The following is a 20,028-nucleotide window of genomic DNA, read 5'->3' on the forward strand; positions in this document are numbered from 1 at the left end:
ACCAGAATTTGAACTTGGTAATCTTGCTTAAGTATCCGTGTTCATTACATCTCCACTGTGCAGACACTTTGGACTCTTCCAGGACCTCCAGGACCCCAATTTGCTCATTAAATAGGGCTGTGAGATCAAGAGGAATGATGGGTCAGTAGCCCTCAAACCTCAGCTGCATGACTGTTTGAGGGACAAAGGTCTGGGTAGGGATATGGAGGGAAATTGGGGGTTGGATCTTCTTGGCTAGTCAAATTCATAGAAACAAAGTAGAATGGTGGTTAACAAGAGCTGGGGGAGGGGGAAAGGAAATTTGTTGTTTAAAGGGTATAGAGTTTCAATTTTACAAGGTGAAAAAGTGAAAAGTGGATACACTTAATATTATTAAATACTTAGTTAAGATGGTGATTTTTATGTTACATGGTTTTTTTTAAAAATCTTACTTGGCCCAGTCAGTATGGCTCAATGGTTGAGTGTCAACCTATGAACCAGGTCACTGTTTGATTCCCAGTCAGGACATATGCCCGGGTTGTGGCTGGATCCCCAGCAGGGGGCATGTAGGAGACAGCTGTTCAATGATTCTCTTTCATAATTTATGTTACTATATTTCTCTCTCTCTTCCTCTCTGAAATCAATAAAAATATGTTTTTAATTTTAAAAAATTAATGGCAGCACAGTAAGTGAAATGGACGTGGAACTCTGATTCAGTGGGAGCAGGGGTGTATGATACCAGCCTCCTGGCTTCTTTTCCAAGATCCTCCCACCGAACAGCCCCCATAGGGGATGTCATCAAAGCATCGGTTTAAAATCACTATACATGGCAACTTCTAAACTCTCCTTAAGACTCAGCTCAAATCATACTTTCAAAATTCTCAGTCTTAAAAATCCCTCTAGCCCCTCAACATGCAACCAGTCAATTCATGCTCACCACCATGGTACTTGAGATCTTCCATGATGTGGCCCAGTTTAAATGTCCAAGTTTACAAAGTATCACCATGTCTTTCCACCCAACCCCACTCCACTCTCCACTCTAGCCACATGGGATGTCAATCTTTTTCTCATCAACTCAGCCACTGGCACACTTTCATGTCATGGTGTCCCATTTCCTGCTGCTTTTTCTTGGCAAATTCTATCTCCCTGGATTCTCCCATTCCCCTGTACTCAAGAGTTCATCATAACAGTCTTTTGAGCCTTTCTGTGTGTTGCCTTGTTCATCCTTATTTATGAAACAAGGGCTGTGTGTACAACCAGCTCAGAAGCCTGTTTCCATGGATGAGATGCTACCTCTACTCCACTGTCACTCCCACAGGTGCCCAGCTCCCCCACCTTCTGTCTGTTCTGAGGGTTTAGCAAGTACCCAATACTCCCAGGTGGAAAGATGGATAGGGAGGAGTTCAAAGAGACTGAGACACAAGCAAGCATTGACAATAACCCATACCTTCCTGTCCTCTGACCATGGTTTTGAGCCCAAGCAACAGGGAGGCAGTGAATTCTGGGAAGGCAGCCTCTGCCACGACCAGCTTGTAGCAATGAGGGTCAAGAGAACTCCAAGATTAAACAAGTGGAGACATTGGTCATGTTTTTCACTTGGAAAAAAATATCCTAACTAAAGAACAGAACAGTTCTCATCTTTGACCACAAAGCTCTTTTTGCATCTTCCTTGGGTCCTAAAATGACCTGTAACTGCCATCACCTGTACATTCACCAGCCCCCACACTTTATTCTGACCCGTATCACATGGAGCTGGCTGAAAGGAGGCACAGAACAGGAAAAGAAGGCATTTGAGAGGGAAATCCACACGTAGATGTGTACCGACCCCTGTGCCCACCACAGAAAATTACTTGGCTACTCAAACAGAGTAACCCATTCCTTTTTGTTTGGGAACATGGTGATTATACTCATGAGAGAAAGTAAATAAGATAAAGGTCATCACCCAGGCTGGATTTTTTCATTTGGTGAGCAGAATGAAAATTATTGGAACATATCCCTGTGGGAAAAATAATCAATTTTTCATAGACTTGTTATAGGTTTCATAAAATAGATTGCACACATATTCTAAAAGTAAGAACATGGCTTTTTAATGATACTTAAAATATATGGTATGGCAAGAATTATTTAAAATGTGTTTCCGAGGCCTGAAATGTGGTACCGCCTGTTAAAATATAGATGATTTGGATAAGCCTGTCTTCCTAGGATGAATGTGAGATACAGCTCATCTTATTAGAAAGTTAATATAAAGGAAGTTGGTATTCAGGCAGTTAAGTAATTGATATAAATCCTCCCAAGATATTAGATCCCTTGAACTTTTCTACCAGTGAGCAGTTTGTCCATTGGCCTGTGTGCATGAAAGAACTGCCCTTAACCCAGAGGTCAGGAAAACAGTGTTCACACAGAAAAAGTCAACACACAGCGGCACAAGAGGAAGCAGAGCTGAATCCAATAGAAGTATGAACACACCAGGCCCCCTCCTCAACCCTCTCCTCCCCACTGCTCCTGCAGGGCCTGCGTCCCCCACTCTACTCCCCCATGGACATGCTAGATCTGGGTCTGGATCCCGCTGCCTCGGCCACTGCTCTGTCTGCTGTAGCTACAAGAATCAGAGACAGATGAGGGCATTGAGCTGAGGGAGGGCCCTGATGGCGAGGAGCAGAGGGTGATGGCTATCACCATGTCCAGCACTGGGCAACCACACATCCAGTACCAGTTCCGGACAGAGAATATTGGAGGGCAGGTGTCATAACGCGTAGTCCAGGTGACTGCACACAGGGAACTGCACCAGATGAACCAGTGCATGCAGGAGACCTCCCAGGAGGCCAAGCGGCTGCAGATGGACAGTGAGCTCCTGGGGCCACAGATCAAGGAGCTGAAAAGTGAGAACACATCGTTATTTGCACCCAGCTGCAGCAGCACAGCCTGGAGGTGAGAGCAACGGACAGTAATGCCCACTCATCCTGTCTGTGGCGGGGCCCTCCTCTGGCCTCTGCCGCCCCCCTCCCCAGCCCTTAACAGAGAGAGACAGATGCTCCTCTCCCAGCTGCGTGTGTTTTTTTTTGTGTTGTGTTTTGTGTGGGTGTGTGTGTGTTTTTTTGAGCAAAAAAAAAAAAAAAAGAATGGGGAGAAGAAATGCATTGCTGTGGATAAGTGCCCATCACTCTCCTCTCCACGTGAAAATGTATTTTCCCTTCCTCATCAGTCAGTGTCCCTTTTCCCGGCTCCCACTAAGCCCCAGCACTTCTAGTGGTCTGGCCTAGGGGCAAAAGGGAAGAGGACAGAGGCCCTGCCCTATCCCATGGCCTCTTTGGTCTCTAGAGGTACTGACACGATGCTTAGGGCCAGGGGCGGGGAGGGCCCTTGGGGGACCATCCTTGAGACTGCACCTAAGAAGGGAGGCCATGTCCCACCCCACCTCTTGTTTTGGATTCCTGCTCCCTTTTGGGTGTTTGTGTGTTTTCATTTTCTTTATGGGAAAAAAATGGACAAAAAAAATAGAGAGAGAGGTATTTAACTGCAATAAACTGGCCCAATGTGGCCCTACCTTGGAAAAAAACTGAACATCAGTGATTAAGCAAGTGCACCAAGTTCCAGAATGGGGGAAGATGTGGTCCTGGTGCTCTGGGGTTTTAATCCCAGATCCAGACAGATTAGCTTTGCTTTGATGAGCAACTGATTTTCCATACTGGCAGGCATACTGTTCCCAGGAATAGATCTCCCTTCCAAGTGGAAGACTATGCCCTACACCCAAGTCCGGCCTCCTTTAGGCATGGAACATGGGTCTTCAGGGCATTGGTGGGACTTGGTCAGCACAACTGGGAAACAGGCATCTTCAAAGCCAAGAGGGGAGTCATGAGAGTCCTGTCCATACAGCATGGGCTGCCCATTTGTCACAGCTCACAGCTCCAGAAAACTAGGTCTTGTACACCCTGGGACATGGGAGCTAACATGGGGATGCAGTCCACCCTCCTCTCCACTCCATCGCATAGGAATGTGCCTGACATGTATCCAACAATGCATGGGTGTGTGTTTAAATCTACTTGAAACATATCCAATAATGAAGATCCAAGTGTGGAAATAAAACAGAACAAAATACTTTAATTTTTTTTCCATCCTGCTGCCAATTTCTAAAACGTTATTACACTAGCGTCTCCCATCAAGGATATGTGAAGACATTAAGCATCACTGATGTCAGAATTCAGTCTACCAGAGCAGATGAAGTGAGACCACACCAAATGTATGAAAACCAAGTGTAAAAGCTTTGGGATTTTACAAAAGGGAAGGTCATTCCAGGCCCAAGTTGGCTAAAAGGACTTTGAGAAGCGAGTGCTGAATAGAGTGTTGAAAGAAAGTAGGATTTAGATTACTGAAGGGGCAGAGGTGGCATCGCAAAAAAAAGTAAGAACCCAGAAGCCAAGATGTAGAAGCAGAAACAGACATACCGTGTGCTGATAGCAATGACAGCGCCTTCCCTGGCCAGAACTGAGGGAAACGGGGCTCTGTAATACAGTGGGCACTTATTATGGAGAAAGAGAAGTAAATTTGTTACATAGGGTCTTGAGTACGAGTAACAGGATGTTCCCTTGGGTATGGTGAGAACTCACCCCAGGATCCTTTTAAAGAACACTGCTCCCCTTTGACACTGAGCTTATGATTTCACCTGCACTCACATATTCAATATCCCACCTCAGTGATCCTCAACTTATAGACCACAGAGTTATGACAGAGGTCCCTAAAGTCCAATAAGCACTGCCTAGAGAATGACTTGCTCCTGCTATATTGCCACTATTTTCTTCTAATATATGTAGATTATGGGAGACATAAAATGTAAATTCACTCAAAAGCCCAGGCACCAGTATATAGCTACACATGGAGTCACTTTAACAATAACCCAAATGTCACTGGCTTCAATGTCCCCGCTGTTCATGCAGGACTTTAGTCTCCATAACATACCATTCAACGCATTTCTAGCTACCAAGGATTTTATTGGTACCTGTGTCTGAGAACTACCTCCGATCTCTCCAGCTGGCCACAGGGTGGCGCTCTGCCTGCACAGTTTCCTCTCCTGCTCCTTCATCTGCTCCCTGCCTGGGACCCCAGCCAGGGCAAAGCTGCAGGGTGGTTTGTATGGAGTAATAGGGGGAAATGCCTTGTTCCTCTTTTCAGCTACCATTCCCTAAACGGTTATATTTGTGCCCCACACAATATTTTACTGAGGGCTTTTTAGAAAAACAGCTCTCCCACTTTTTACTTATCACCCCTAAGGCACAAATGAAACCCGTTTTCTTATGCAAAACCAATGAAGTGTTGGTCAGGAAGAAAAATACCAGGGACAGATCTCATTCTATATTCACAATCATCACTCCCATAATCTGCTGTCACAATGCACATCCTCTGTGGACGAGCAATTTAAACCTCTACGCATGCAAGGAAGCAAAAGCGTAGGAGGATTTTCAATGCAGATTATTTGCAAGAGTAAAAAAGGAAGAATAACAAACATCTGGTACAGAAAGGGTAACTATGGCACACTCATGGTAGAATGTAGACAGCTGTTAAAATCAATGAGATCAACTTAGAAGTATTGCTGCAGAAAGTCCCCTGACCCAGCACTGGGGGTGCACCTTGAGGTCTCCTGTCAAGCCCCGAAGGGTGGGGGGCATGGCATGAGGCCCCCTGGCCTGGCACTGGGGCAGAGGTGCAGCCCGAGGTCCCCTGTCAAGCCCCACAGTGGCGGGGGAGGGCATAGCCTCCTGTCCCTGTTGATTGCTTCTTAAGGCTCCTTATGGGAACTTGGCCTCAGCTGTGGGTGCAGCCGTCTTTGTGATGGAATGATGGTGAATTAGCATATTCCCTCTTTATTAGGTAGGATTTACAACCTTGTGGTTGAACAACCTGGTCCTGCAGGCACCTGCTCCTTACAACCCCCAGCCCCTATTTCCTGTAATCTGGTCCCTGGGTGCCCAGAGGCACCTACCTTTTATGACACCCTCCTACCACCACCCCCAGCCCGCACGATTTGTAACCTGTAATGATTATACTGTGCCTATTTTCCCAGGCCTGTAATTCCTTCCATGTCATCTTTGTCCTCCTACCCAATGTAAGCAGCTGGCTTGGGCGGGGGAGGCAGAGCAGATTTTTGTGGATGACCTGCTGCTCTCTCATACTGCTGGCGGCAGTACTGGAATAAATGCTCATATAATGATCCAACTCTCTCTCTGCTTAATTGACTCACATAGTGACAGGCGGCCTTAATTGACTCAAGTAGTGACAGGAGAACATACCCTGGTTGTCCAGTTTCAAAACCACAGTAGGCAGAAACTCACAGGAAGATCAAGGCAACCTCTAGTCTATATGGTTGCCCCATTAGCACCAGCCTTTCATGAGGCCTTATAAGCAGGTCTCTGGCTGCTGACTGGTAACAGGTGTGAGCCACAGAAACTCTGGGAGTTTGGGGGAGGAGGGACTTCTTCTCAGGAGGTATCAGCCCAGGAGTCTCTTGGGGTTGGTCAGTCCTAGCAGGAATGCATGCATGGTGGCTTTTCCCCTGAGATAAGCAGAAAGGAGTAAGAGCACCAGGGGTCACTAGCCTGGAGTCAGCCTGGTGGCCTAGCGACCTGGAAGCTTGCTTAGGGAGTTGGTTCAGACAGATCTTGAACTGCCCTGATTATCCAGCTGTGTTTTAGACTATTGCAAGATCCCAACAACACCTTTAATAAAAATGAACAATATATCCTGCCCTCCCCTCTGTGGTTTTATTTTTGTCAGATCTCAACTGGTACTTTCTTTGAAAACTATTAAGAAATTGACAAAACACACTCTTTTGCCAGTTGGGTATTGTTTGTCTTTTTGTTCACAAAACCTAAATCACAGTTGGCAAAATTCATCCTACTCTTGTTTACCTGTTCCTCTAAGAATATGGATATGGATCCATTTCCCACTCACTGGCATTCAGGAACACTGTTTAGCTAAGTCTTTGTCTCCCTCTTCTGTTGAAAAGAAGAATAACATACAACAAACATTCTGTTTGAAAAAAACATTGGAGGAAAACACACTTCTAAGATGTTCATGTAAGCTATGTAAAATGGCTTTTTTGTTGTTAATCCTCACCCAAGGAACTTATTTTTCAATTGATTTTTAGGGAGAGTGGAAGAGGGAGGAAAAGAGAGAGAAACTTTGATGAGAAACTTTGGTTGCCTCCTACATGAGCCTGACCAGGACCGGGCAGGAGAGGAGCCTACAACCAGGGTATGTTTCCTTGACTGGAATCAAACCCAGGACCCTTCAGTCTGCAGGCCAATGCTCTATCCACTGAGTCAAACCAGCTTTTAAAAGGGTCCAGACCTGGACAGCGTGGCTCAGTGACTGAGCGTTGACCCATGAACCCGAAGGTCACATATGCCCGGATGAAGGGCTCAATCCTCAACGGGGGACATGCAGGAAGCACCCAGTCAATGATTCTCTCTCATCATTGATGTTTCTGTCTCTCTCTCTCTCCCCCTCTCCCTCTCCCTCTCCCTTCCTCTCTGAAATAAAAAAATACATTTTTAAAGGGTATGGTATTACAGCATTATTATGCATAAAACATTAGATTTAATATTTCCCAGATGAAGAAAACTTTAAATCAGGTAAGATAAAAATCAGGATAAATTGCACTCACTCACCTGAGTAGGTGCGCATTATCAATGGGGTGATTCTTTGGTCACTGGACTAAAAGGTTCAATATTGATTCCTTCCCCCCTTTCAGTAAAATATAAAACTCCCTGTAAGCTGGAATATTGTTGGAGTCCTGTATCTTACAAGGATGTATGTGGCAAAGGTATGGCAATTTATTTTAAAACTATCTGTTAACAGCTGTAGAGATGGCTGCATTTGCACAATCCCATCAGGCAAAAAATAGGAAGAAAGAAAAAACAGAGTGCTAGAGTTCTCAATCATAAAATTAAATGCTCTTTTGCAAACTCAGTAATATCCTAAAATAATCCGTTACGAACTTTTATTCAGTGATGTGCAGGCAATGTTGAGTTTCTATCGATAAAAGGCCTTACTGTCCCAAACAGAGGGAGATTTCTTTAAGGGAATGTTTCTTTCTGACAAAGTCTATGCACTGTGGACAGCTGTCACAAAGCCCCGCTGGGCCAGGCTTATTTATGAGCTGTTTCCCCAGTGGGGTCATCTGGTGTTTATGCAGTGCCGCTCCTCTTAATAAGGGTGACTGCCATGGAGCGTTGCGTGAGGCACTCGACATACATACGTGCACTGACAACGAGTTGGCATCATCCTCACGTCTCACGTGGGGAAACAGCAGGTTAAAAGTAACTTACCTGAAATGGCAAGGTTTGGTGAGAAGTAGAGCAGGAAGCGTCCTAGAGGGTGGGACCTCGAAGTCTGTGCTCTTGAAGGCAACACCCGCCGCCTCTTTTAAGACGCTCTCCCCTAATGGGCAGAAAGGCATATAGGAGCACAGTAGTTCCCTCAAATGAGAATCATCTGGGGAGCTTGTTCCCTGAACCACCCAAACCCCTACCCTGGAGGTTCTGACTCAGTGGGCCCAGAAATTGGCTTGTTAACAAGGGATCCAGTGATTCCTATAATCAGAGAACTATGGGAATGACCTTAGACCAGGGGTCAGCAAAGGAAAGGGCCAGAGAGTATTTCTGGTTTTGTAGGCCCAAAGGTTTCTGTCACAACTTCTCAGCACAAAACCAGCCAGTGGTGCCCTAGCTGGTTTGGTTCGGTGGCTAGAGTGTTGGCTTGCAGACGGAAGGGTCCTGGGTTCGATTCTGGTCAAGGGCACATACATGCCCAGGTTACGGGCTCAATCCCCAGCGTGGGGCGGGGCATGCAGGAGGCAGCTGATCCATGATTCTCTCTCATCATTGATGTTTCTATCTCTCTTCCCCTCTCCCTTACTCTCTGAAATCAATAAGAATATATTGGGGGGAAAAATAAAGCAGCCAGCAGCAATGCAGAAATGAATGGGCCTGGCTATGGTCCAACACTTTACTTACAGAAAAGAGGGGGCTGGCTATGGTTTGCTGGCTCCTTTCTTAGACCATTCATAATACCATGAAACAAAGAGACACTAATGCTGCTACTTGCCACCTTATTAAGGCTATGCCTTAATCGTGAAATTGGTCTGATGAAAATCTCCCCAATACCATGAAGCAGCACTCTCACCAAGGAATAGAGTGAAGGTGCCGAAACCGGTTTAGCTCAGTGGATAGAGTGTCGGCCTGAGGACTTAAAGGTCCCAGGTTCGATTCAGGTCAAGGGCATGTACCTTGGTTGTGGGCACATCCCCAGTGGGGGGTGTGCAAGAGGCAGCTGATCAATGATTCTTTCTCATCGATGTTTCTAACTCTCTATTCCTCTCTCTTCCTCTCTGTAAAAAATCAATAAATTTTTTTTTTTTTTTTTTTTTTTTTTTTTTTTAAGGAATAGAGTGAAGGTTGTATCTTCCCTCCCTCTTCCGGGAGCAGCACTTTCCGTTTCAGATGCAGGTTTGGGACCTTCCCGGTCTGCGCTACTCAGGACGCAGGGAGGACATGAGGAGGTCAAGCACAGGCAGATGAGCAAAGTTTTCCCCTCAGCTTGTTGGTGAAGGCGCCAGGCGGAATTCTAAGGCGACCTCCACGATTGCCATCCTCCAGCGAGCGAATACACGCTTTGTTCCCATTATCAATCACTCATTCATTTAAGTCCTACTCTGCAGGGATTTTGCAGATGTAATTTAAGTCCCAAATCAGTAGCCCTTAAGAGAGGGAAACTCTCCTGACAGGCCTGATCAAACCAATTGAGCTCTTTAAACCTGAGCGTGGAAGTCAGAGGCAGGAACTGAAAGCAGAATGAGGAGGAATCAATCTGGGGAGAGTCTCCATCGCTGGTTTTGGCGATGGAGGTGCCATGTGGCAAAAAAAGTGGTGTCCTCTAGGAACTGGGAGCTCCCAGCAAGAAAAGTGTCCTCAGTCCTCCAGCCATAAAGAAGCAAGTTCTTCCAGCAACTGAGCCCCAGGGGAGCACCCGCTGTGGCTAATACCTTGACATCAGCTGATATAACCCCACCTCACACAGTTTATAATCCCGTGTCCCCTTAAAATATCTCCCAGTGCAGGATACAGAGGTGGGGAGGGCTGGAGGGAACAAAGAGCTTGACTTAACACAGTGCAATTTCTATTGGCATCGGCTTCAAGCAGCCTTTTAACAGAGATGTTTAATTGATCTTTATTGAGCAGGACCTTCCCTTCTGCTTATAAAAGGAATGATTACTCTTTCCCCCCCCCCTCCCCAGTTCTGTCTGAGGAAGTTAATAGCCCCAGTTTTCTCTCATGGCAGAGATACTTAATGGCCGGGAGACTATCATAAATAGAGTTTATTGTCCAAAATACAAGCCACGTTCTAATCAACCTTTGCGCTGAGATTGCTTTGCTTGTGTCTGTTGATTTTTAGAGGGGCTTTTCCCAGCTGACAATTGCATTTTTCTTGCCACCCGGTCTGCTGTCCAATTAACAAATGCCGTTAGCAAACTAATCTATAGGCCTTTGCCAAAGACTCTTGAGGATGCCGTTAATGTGTATCGATTAGATCCTCCTGTGCAGTAGTTTCTAGACAGGCCGAGGGCTCAGCCTTAACCGTCTGCACACACTGTACAAGGATATCTGACAGGTAAGAAGACGGTCATTGTAATACCTCCAGGATTCAGTTAGGATAGAGCTACCGCTTGATAGTGATTGAGAGGAAAAGGAATACTTTCCAAGTTACGTTGGTTCATCTTTTAAAAAGGCTTTATTGATATTAGCATTACTCCTTGAAATAACCTTGGAACACAAACAGATATTTCCATTTTACAGCTAGGATATTTTGTGTTCAATATTCCTACTAGCATGCTATTTGAGGAATAGATTTGGCAGTAAACTAGAGGCTAGTACTTGCTGCTATTATTTGGGGATTTGTTCTCAAGTTATGGATTTTCTGGATCTTTTTTTCTTTCTCTCTTTCCTTCTTTTGGCTCCTGTCACCTGCCACTGCCTCGCCACTCCTCCAAGTTACCTACCATCTTGGCATAGTAGGCACCGTAGCCATAATGTTTCTAAGCTAAATTTTGAAATCTGTTTTATGAAAAATACAAGCGTTCTTAGGTAGAAAAAGGGATCAAATTTTGAAACCATGATTTTCTAGAAGAATCTGAGATATATGATCACTCCAATAATGTGGTTCTACCATATTCACAAATGGCTAATAAAGGTGTGTGGAGGGAATTAGCTACCATAATTAGACACAGTTAATAGAAATGTAACTAACACAGGTATAATGTCTTGGCTTATGGTCTCACCTTGAATGTGATGGGAAAGGAAGGAGGCTTTATGCCTGTGAAGTTGCCCTCCTCCCCAGTATTATTGAGATATAGTTGACACACAATATGTAAAAAAAAAATAAAAATAAATAGTTTTATGTATGTGTATATTGTTTGGGGTTTTTTTTGTTTGTTTTTTGTTTTTTTGTTTTTTAAATATATTTTTATTGATTTTGTACAGAGAGGAAGGGAGAGAGATAGAGAGTTAGAAACATCGATGAGAGAGAGTCATCGATCAGCTGCCTCTTGCACACCCCCTACTGGGGATACGCCCGCAACCAAGGAACATGCCCTTGACCAGAACCGAACCCGGGACCCTTCAGTCCCCAAGCCGACGCTCTATCCATTGAGCCAAACCGGTCTCGGCTGTATGTTTATATTGTTAAATGCTTGCCACAATAAATTTGGTTAACATCCATCCTTCACATAGTGACAATATATTTCCTTGTGATGAGAACTTTGAAAATCTACTCTCTTCACAAAACTTTCAAGGATATACAGTACAGCACAGTTAAGTAGAGTTGCCACACCCTGCATTATATCCCCAGGACTTATGTATCTCATAACTGGGAATTTGTACCTTTTGACTCCCCCTTCACCCATTCCCCACTCTACTCCTGCCACACTAATCTGTTCTGTTTCTATTCAAGTTTTTTTGTTTTGTCTTGTTTTGTTTTAGATTCCACATATAAGTGAGATCATACAATGCTAGTCTTTTTCTGATGTATTTCACTAGTGTAATGCCCTCCAGATTCACTTGGCTTATTTGTTTGTGTATTTGTTAGTTTATTTATTCATTGATACTAGAGAGAGAGAAAGGAAAGGAGAAAGAGAGAGAAAGAAACACCGATGTGATGTATGCACCCTGACTGGAGATCAAACCGACAACCTTTTGGTGCATGGGACAATGTTCCAACCAGCTGAGCTACCCGGCCAGAACTATTTTGAGGGTTTTCAAAGGCTGGGAGTTTAGGGGAGGTCTTAGAGAAAGATATCAATAGAATATTCATCAGCTTTATACTGATGCACCAAAATGAGATTTATTCCTTTACTGTAACTTCATCTGTCCTAAGGTTGTCAAATGGCACTAATTGGATTTCTGCTCTCTATCTCCGAGTAGGGCGATTTAAGCTATTTACCCTCTGGTTCCGGAGAAGTATAAGAAGTGTCCTTGGTTACTCCTAAGTGTCCTTGGTTGGGGAGGATAGGATTTTGCGATTTACCAGATGTCTGTAAACTGCTTGGCCATCTACCTCTCTGCCTCAGTTTCTCTATTCCACTTGTCCTGGCTTGCTAGCCTGTCTCACTCTGAGATACTATAAGGAACCCAAGGGCTGACTACACCATCACTGTTCAAGCTTCCTGATCTCAGCTGGGTGTGAGGCTTGAAACTCACCTCTCTCCCCCCTGAGGTGAAGATTATGAAAATAAGACCCGTGCTGATTTTTCTGATTTTCTGGTCCAATCATGAATGTGGCAGGCATGAGGGGCTAAAAGTATTTTTTTTTTCCCTTCCTCATTGCTGAAGCAACAGATAAAACCATTTTATAGTCCGTTCCCTTACCCCTACGCAGGCTGTATTAATTAGAAAATAAAGCAGTGACAGGGTGCGCGTTAATGAGCTATTAATGCCTGCAGTGGGTGCCCAGCGCGGCCTGGAGCTAAAGGCCAAGCGATTTCCACCGCCCGGAAGGCGCACTAATAGCCAATTAAAGTCCATCCTGGATGGCCCCTGTCTCCTGGCCGGGAGTTCTTCCCATTTAAGAAGCTGTGGTGAAGGGCTTCTGTCGGGAGTGGCCCACGGAGGGCAGCTTGATTGCTCTGTGCGCGGAATCGACATCAAGAGATTTCCGAAACGTGATTTTTGTGTGTCTGAGCAGCTGGTGATCATTGGTCCTGATGCCCACTAAGAAATAAAAAATTGTGATGTTTCCGCTGAAACCGGTTTGGCTCAGTGGATAGAGCGTCGGCCTGCAGACTGAAAGGTCCCAGGTTCGATTCCGGTCAAGGGCATATACGTTGGTTGCAGGCACATCCCCAGTAGGGTTTGTGCAGTAGGCAGTTGATCGATGTTTCTCTCCCATCGATGTTTCTAGCTCTCTATCTCTCTCCCTTCCTCTCTATAAAAAATCAATAAAATATATATATTTTGACGTTTCCAAGTAAGCAGAGGTTTGTTTTAGTGTGTGTTCCATCTCTCTTCTTCCAATAATAGGTGAGTCCACCCACAGACCAAGGGGAGGGTCCGAAGGGAAGGCCCGGCATGACAGGTGATGGGATGGACACACCTTCAGAGCAGTCCTTTGACCCTGTTTGCTGGAGGCAAGAAGCCTCTAGTGGGGAGTTATTTGCCCATTTCTTCCCTGTGCGTCTAAGCTGCAGGGAGGGAAGGAAGCTGACGTTTTTTGTTGGAGCTTTTGTTTTAGAAACAGACCCTGTCTTCTAACTATGCCTGTCTCCTAACAAAAACAAGAGCTAAGCTCCAGTGCTGTTGTAGGCATCCATCTATTATCTCATGCACGGGGAGGGACCCTAGTTATTCCCACGCTGCTGACGGAGAAACAGTCACAGAGAGGTTCCATAGTTTTTCCCAGATCACACATCTGGAGGGTGGGAGAGTCCGTTTTAAAACCAGAAGTCTGCCGAGACCGGTTTGGCTCAATGGATAGAGCGTCGGCTTGGGGACTGAAGGGTCCCGGGTTCTATTCCGGTCAAGGGCATGTACCTTGGTTGCGGGCATATCCCCAGTAGGGGGTGTGCAAGAGGCAGCTGATCGATGACTCTCTCATCGATGTTTCTAACTCTCTATCTCTCCCTTCCTCTCTGTACAAAATCAATAAAATATATTTAAAAATATATATATATTAAAAAAAAAATAATAAAAAAAAATAAAACCAGAAGTCTACCTTCAATTCCAGTTGCCTGGAACTGGACTCACAGCCTACAGGTCTCTTCTGCTTACCTTGACCTGGTGGGACAGGCCCCTTGTCTGAGAGGGAAGTAGGTGAGAGTATTTACATTGCAGATGTTTTCTCCCCACTGGGGCAGATGTCTTGCTTTTCCAGGAGGCCGGGAGAAAGGTACAGGGTGGAGCCTTGCTCCTTGCAGTTTACAGACATCTGATAAATTGCAAAATCCTATCTTCCCTAACCAAGGGCACTTACGAGTATTCCAAGTGTGGCCCACAACCCAGCAGCACTGTACAATCTGAGAGCTTGTTCAAAATACGGAATCCAGGCCCCACCCCAGAACTATGAATCAGAACCTGCCTTTTAACAAGATCTGCAGGAGAGACAAAGGCACATTAACGTTTGAGAAACATCACGCTGGAGTTCCGGTGTCCCATCCTCTGGGTCATGCTGTTCTCTGTAACTAGTTAAGAGGAAGCAAAGACTCAGTCTATACCTGCTCGGCCTCAGCCACCTGGATATCACACAAGCTCATTTAATCCTCCCTAGAGCCTGCCAAGGAGATGGAGGGTTGGAGTGGTCCAGCACCCAAGCTTCTGTAAAACATGATCAATGCACATTCGAGCCAGAGACCCCTCAAGAAGGCCCCTGGACACAGGACAGACCATAGCAACTCAAACAGTGGGTCCGGAGGGTGGGCCACGGTCTGTTCTACAGACACCACAGCAGAGCCCAAGGTGAGAAGTGAATTCTGATTGTGGAGTCTCTCCATTTTGAGATTTAAAGAAAAGAAAAAATCTGGTTAAATTTAAAGGGGAAAAAAGTCTGGTTAAAACAGTCCTCCCAGGGAGTAAAGAGAGGGCTTCTCCAGGCCCGTTCTGGACTTAGAATTTAATGCCTGTTCACCGAGAACCGCTCGGTGCATTTGCTCGGTGCTATATCAAGATGGGGTTGTTCTCCAGGCCCTTAAAGCTTATAATCTAAAAAGGCCCCAGAAATGGGTGAGGGGAAAATAAACAAAAAAAAACAAAAACAAAAAAAACGGCAGAACAATGCAGCAGCCTTAATCAGACCGTCTTTGCTTTTCTTTGCCTATAAGACACTGGCTTTAAATTTAATATAGTGCTGTGTCTTTATTTTTCTTGAGGTTTTCTTAAAAGATCATGTCAAGATTTTCTTCCATGGTAAGACTTTTATATTGTATTTTTCTTAAAATGGAGTATGGTACATTTACCCTCCATCAGATGATCCCTTACAGCTCGTCTTGCTTTATTGAGAAGACTGCTAGAGGCTTCCATGCCCCTAGTAATAAAAAATGTATGTTCGGGCCCATTCAAACCAATGAAAACCTGAGTTTTCAAAGCACAAGATAATGAAAATTCTCTAGATCGGTGTCTTTTACAACTTTTAATCTGTTAACGGAGCCCGAGTGTCTCCGATGAAAGGCACTCCAGCGTGAATTGCTATTGTTAATAGCATTCCATACAGGTAACTCTTGATTATTCCAATTTCTCACAAATTTGGACACTTTTACTGCCTCTATAACCTCTCTAGGGAGTGTGAAAGAAAAGAAAACCTATACGATTTATTCCTCAAAATGTACACAGAAGTATAATTGCACCTACATACAGGGAAACCTTATAAATAATGTATGAGGACAGTGTGATGTCAGTAATAAAACCACCCATTTAAAGATGACACTTGTCACTGCTTGTCCCTTCACCAAAATGGATTGGGGATTTGGGGGGACCACCAGACCAGACATGGAGATTTATAGGCTACCTGGGATGTTTGAGCCGAAACCCGTTTGGCTCAGTGGATAGAGCGTCAGCCTGCGGACTGAAGGGTCCCAGGTTCAATTCTGGTCAAGGTCATGTACCTTGGTTTCGGGCACATCCCCAGTAAGGTTGTGCAAGAGGCAGCTGATCGATGTTTCTCTCTCATCGATGTTTCTGACTCTATCCCTCTCCCTTCCTCTCTGTAACCAATCAATAAAATATATTTAAAAAAACAAACCCATGACCTTTAAAAAAAAAAATGGTTTGTAAGCACCTCCTTGAAGGCGGCAGTCGTCTTTCTTCCCAAAGAATCGCAAACGTGGCTCAGATAGCGGCCTTGTATGTAGCCTCCCTCATCTCTCGCACTGTGACTTCGTAGCTTCTCCTGCCAGAAGGTGGAGTCCCTTTCTCCAGCCTTGAAACTGGGTTCACACGGACTGGCCTCGGCCCGCAGAAATGACGGTGTCCCCGTTAGGAATTGCACCTCGAGGCCCCCTGCACTAAATATCTGTTCTTAAGCTGCAGTGTCCTTTTGGAGCCCCCAAGGTGCATTGGCTCAGCCCTAGCTCCGGATGTCTTATATCCTCAGCCCCTTTCTATCTCTGAGGCTCTCCTGCATGTGGGGTCTCTGACTCTCTCCTATATGCAGGGTTCCCATATTAAGTGTGTATTAAATTTGCTTATTTTCTCTGGCAAAAAAAAAAAAAAAGGATGTATAACTGGAAATGATTTTTTTTTTAATATCTTTACTGATTTCAGAGAGGAAAGGAGAGGGAGATAGAAACATCAATGATGAGAGAGAATTATTGATCGGCTGCCTCCTTCACACACCCTACAAGGGATTGAGCCTGCAACCGGGCATGTGCCCTTGACCGGAATCAAACCTGTGACTCTCCAGTCCACAGGCTGACACTCTATTCACTGAGCCAAACCCACTAAGGCTGGAAATGATTAGTTAATGCTTTCAGCCTGCACAAAGCTAACAGACTAGTGTCAGCTGGTCTGGGGGCTGCTCTGGCTCCGTTTCCAGAGTCTTTCCCACAGCTATAAAGCTGGCGCTCCTGCTCCAGGAGTTAAAACAGTGGAAAAGACCAGAGGGTGGTGCCAGGGATGACCAAATATCTTATTCTCTTTTACCTTAAATTTTGCTGTTTGCCGACCCATTACCCAAGGGCTAGGTAGGTGACAAATACTAAAGATGCGGGCAAGGTGGAATAAAAGCGAATGAAGGCATGCCATCCAAAGAGGCAGCCTCGACTGGTTCCAGACATTGAGGCCAGGCTGGAATGCCAGCCCAAATTTTCTACCCCTTCAAGAAAAGATGGGCATCAAGATGTTAGTACTTAATCTCACAATTGTTAATGTGTCCATAAGTTTTGGATGGTTCAAACAAAACAACACTGGGTTTAGTTTTTCCAAGTCTACAGTGGAATGAACATGTAACTCGGGGCAGAAACCCTTCACCTCACAAACCTCAGGCAGTTGTTGATTCAACTTCCCATGTCTTTAGTTGAAATCAGTGCCAAAGATGCTCTGCAGGACCCAGGGAGGGATTTGCTAATTTGCTCTGGGGTGAAATATCAATATCAATCAAGCATAAATGTAAATTACTTCCCCATGCTACCAACATAGTCATCTACCTGTTCGAAGTATTTTTGATTGATTGATTTTTAGAGAGAGAAGTGGGGGATGAGAGAGAGAAACATTGATTTGTTGTTCCACGTATTTATGCATTCATTGGTAGCTTTTTGTGTGCCCTGACCGGGGGTCAGACCTGCAACCTTGGCATCTCAGAACACTCTAACCAACTGAGCTACCCAGCCAGAGACACAGTCACCTATATGTTTATCAAATATCACATATTACTTATATGTTTAACACTCAAAGTACAAAATCATACTTTCCCCCAAGGGAGGCCCAGCATTGTCAATGTTCTCACACACTAAAAGCCTAACTATAGGACTTTGGTGTACGTAAAGTTTTTCTTATATGCCAAGTCCCCTATTTTCTTCAAAAATCCAATTTACATCCTTGGAACTTCAGATACAAGCTCTTGTTTTTGTCACATCAAATGAACTACTTTATTTTAAAAAAATTCAATAATTCTATGCTCACTACTAGCTTCTCTCTCTATCTCTCTGATCAAGTTTTGCCATCCATTCTGGAATAATTCAGAGGTAATTAAAACTTCTTCCCTTTTTTAGCCCCCCCCCCAAAAGCCAATTTATCACACATTGTCATGGATTCTGATTTTAAATTACCACAAGCACAATTACCGATAGAGACAAGGAATCGTCTTTCCAATTAAAGTGACTGATTTCTTTGCAGACCCAGATGCATTTCATTTTTAATTATGTTCATTCTGATCAAATGTGAGAAAATTCTTCATTTATTTTCCTTCCAAAGAACATGATACAACCAACATTAATCATGGAGTGATACAAGGCTGATGCCTTGGGCAGAATTGGATATCTAGCAATGGGTCTTGTCCATTTTATGGATCTTAGTGGCCCCTTCAGCTCTAAAGGAAGGAAACAATTATTTGTTACATCACATATGGTAGTTCACCTAAGGGCTTGGCAAACCTTCCAGCTTCAGCTAAGTTAGATATTGAGATAGACTCATGGGGGGATGAAGACTAAGGCACATAACATAATTTCATTTCTTATGCAAAGAACAGAACCTCAATGTTAGAGACGAAGCAGTACCTGGAAAAAACGTAAGGAACATGGGAACAATTCTTTTTCTCACTTGGATGACATTAGTATGATTATGAGTTGTCAATAACTTTGAGAGGAAAATCACACTTCAATTCCAGTTAAGGGGAAGAAGTACAAATTGGAGGACCTGAAAGGAATACAAGGCCATCACCTTACACAGGTTCCCCAAGGCACAGCTTATCTACCATGTATAATCTTAATGGAAGACTAGCTGGTTCTGGCTCCCATTGCAGCCTGCTGAACCAGGAGCCCCCTTATCTCCCCTCTACCTTCCCTCGTGTCAGCAGACTGGCTGGCATCAGTTCATTCACTTGAGATGTACAAAGGTCAAGGTTTTCACTTAATAAGTACCTTACAGCAATCTGTATCCAAACAGGGACTACCCTTCGTATTTGGATGGATGCAGTTGCTGACCATTTTCCAAAGGCTTTCACAGATTTATGAGTCTGGAAGTCCTCCACGATTTGAAATTTACTCATTCAACCAGTCACATCTAATCATTTTAGTGGGAAATTAAATTGTATATTTAAGCTTTTGAAAATTAAAAAAAAAAAAAAAAAATCCATACATGAGATTTAGAACTCTGCCTTTTCCTCCAGGCTGTTTACAAAACTCAGAAAGACCAACCTGACAGGTGTAAGACTTTTCTTTCACTAAACAGTCGTTGAGTGCCTCCTCAGGGCAAGGCAGGATGCCAGATGGCAAAAGAGAAACATGGCTCCCTCCTTGCTGCTCTGGTGGAGAAAACAGATAAGCAGACACCCAGTCCAGTCAAGAACAGAATGAAGGTACTACAATGGGATAAAAGGGAAAAGAGCATCGTTCTGAGAGAGGACACACAGTCGGGAGGTGGACAGGTGTCTTGAAGATCGGTCTTGACGAGTGGGGGCAGGACCTCCAGGCTAATGTGTCACATGGGCAAATTCATGCTACATTCTAAGAACCATAAACAAAAGCTGCTGCGATTGCTGGGGTAAAAAGCCTGGAATTGATATCAAGAACGAGGGGAATTAATTGTCCAACTGGCTGGTGAAACATTCTGCTGAGAACCAACAGCAGAGCTGGTCATGGCAATGGGAATGGAAACAAGCGGAGTTTTAAGGAACTCGGGGCTGGTACAGACCACAAGGGCTTGCAACCATGAGATGGAAGGTTGAGGAAGAGGCTGACTCTATTTTATGGGAACACTTAGTTGGATCCCATGGACTGGCTGGCTTTTGCTAAACATTTATTGTGGTTATTCTTCTCATCCTGCATTGGGCCCTTGTAAATTTTTTACCATCCCTGAGATA

General features: G+C 44.5%; 1 non-coding gene across 1 annotated transcript; it reads left to right on the forward strand.

Moving 5' to 3' along the window:
• Positions 1-13,102: 13,102 nt before the first annotated feature.
• On the forward strand, positions 13,103-13,236 carry LOC118716792. Its single transcript, XR_004987256.1, has one exon. It is a non-coding gene; the product is annotated as a U11 spliceosomal RNA (small nuclear RNA).
• Positions 13,237-20,028: the final 6,792 nt, after the last annotated feature.

The sequence above is a fragment of the Pipistrellus kuhlii genome, unplaced genomic scaffold (assembly GCF_014108245.1).
Source record: "Pipistrellus kuhlii isolate mPipKuh1 unplaced genomic scaffold, mPipKuh1.p scaffold_m20_p_12, whole genome shotgun sequence".
Taxonomy (NCBI): Eukaryota; Metazoa; Chordata; class Mammalia; order Chiroptera; family Vespertilionidae; genus Pipistrellus; species Pipistrellus kuhlii.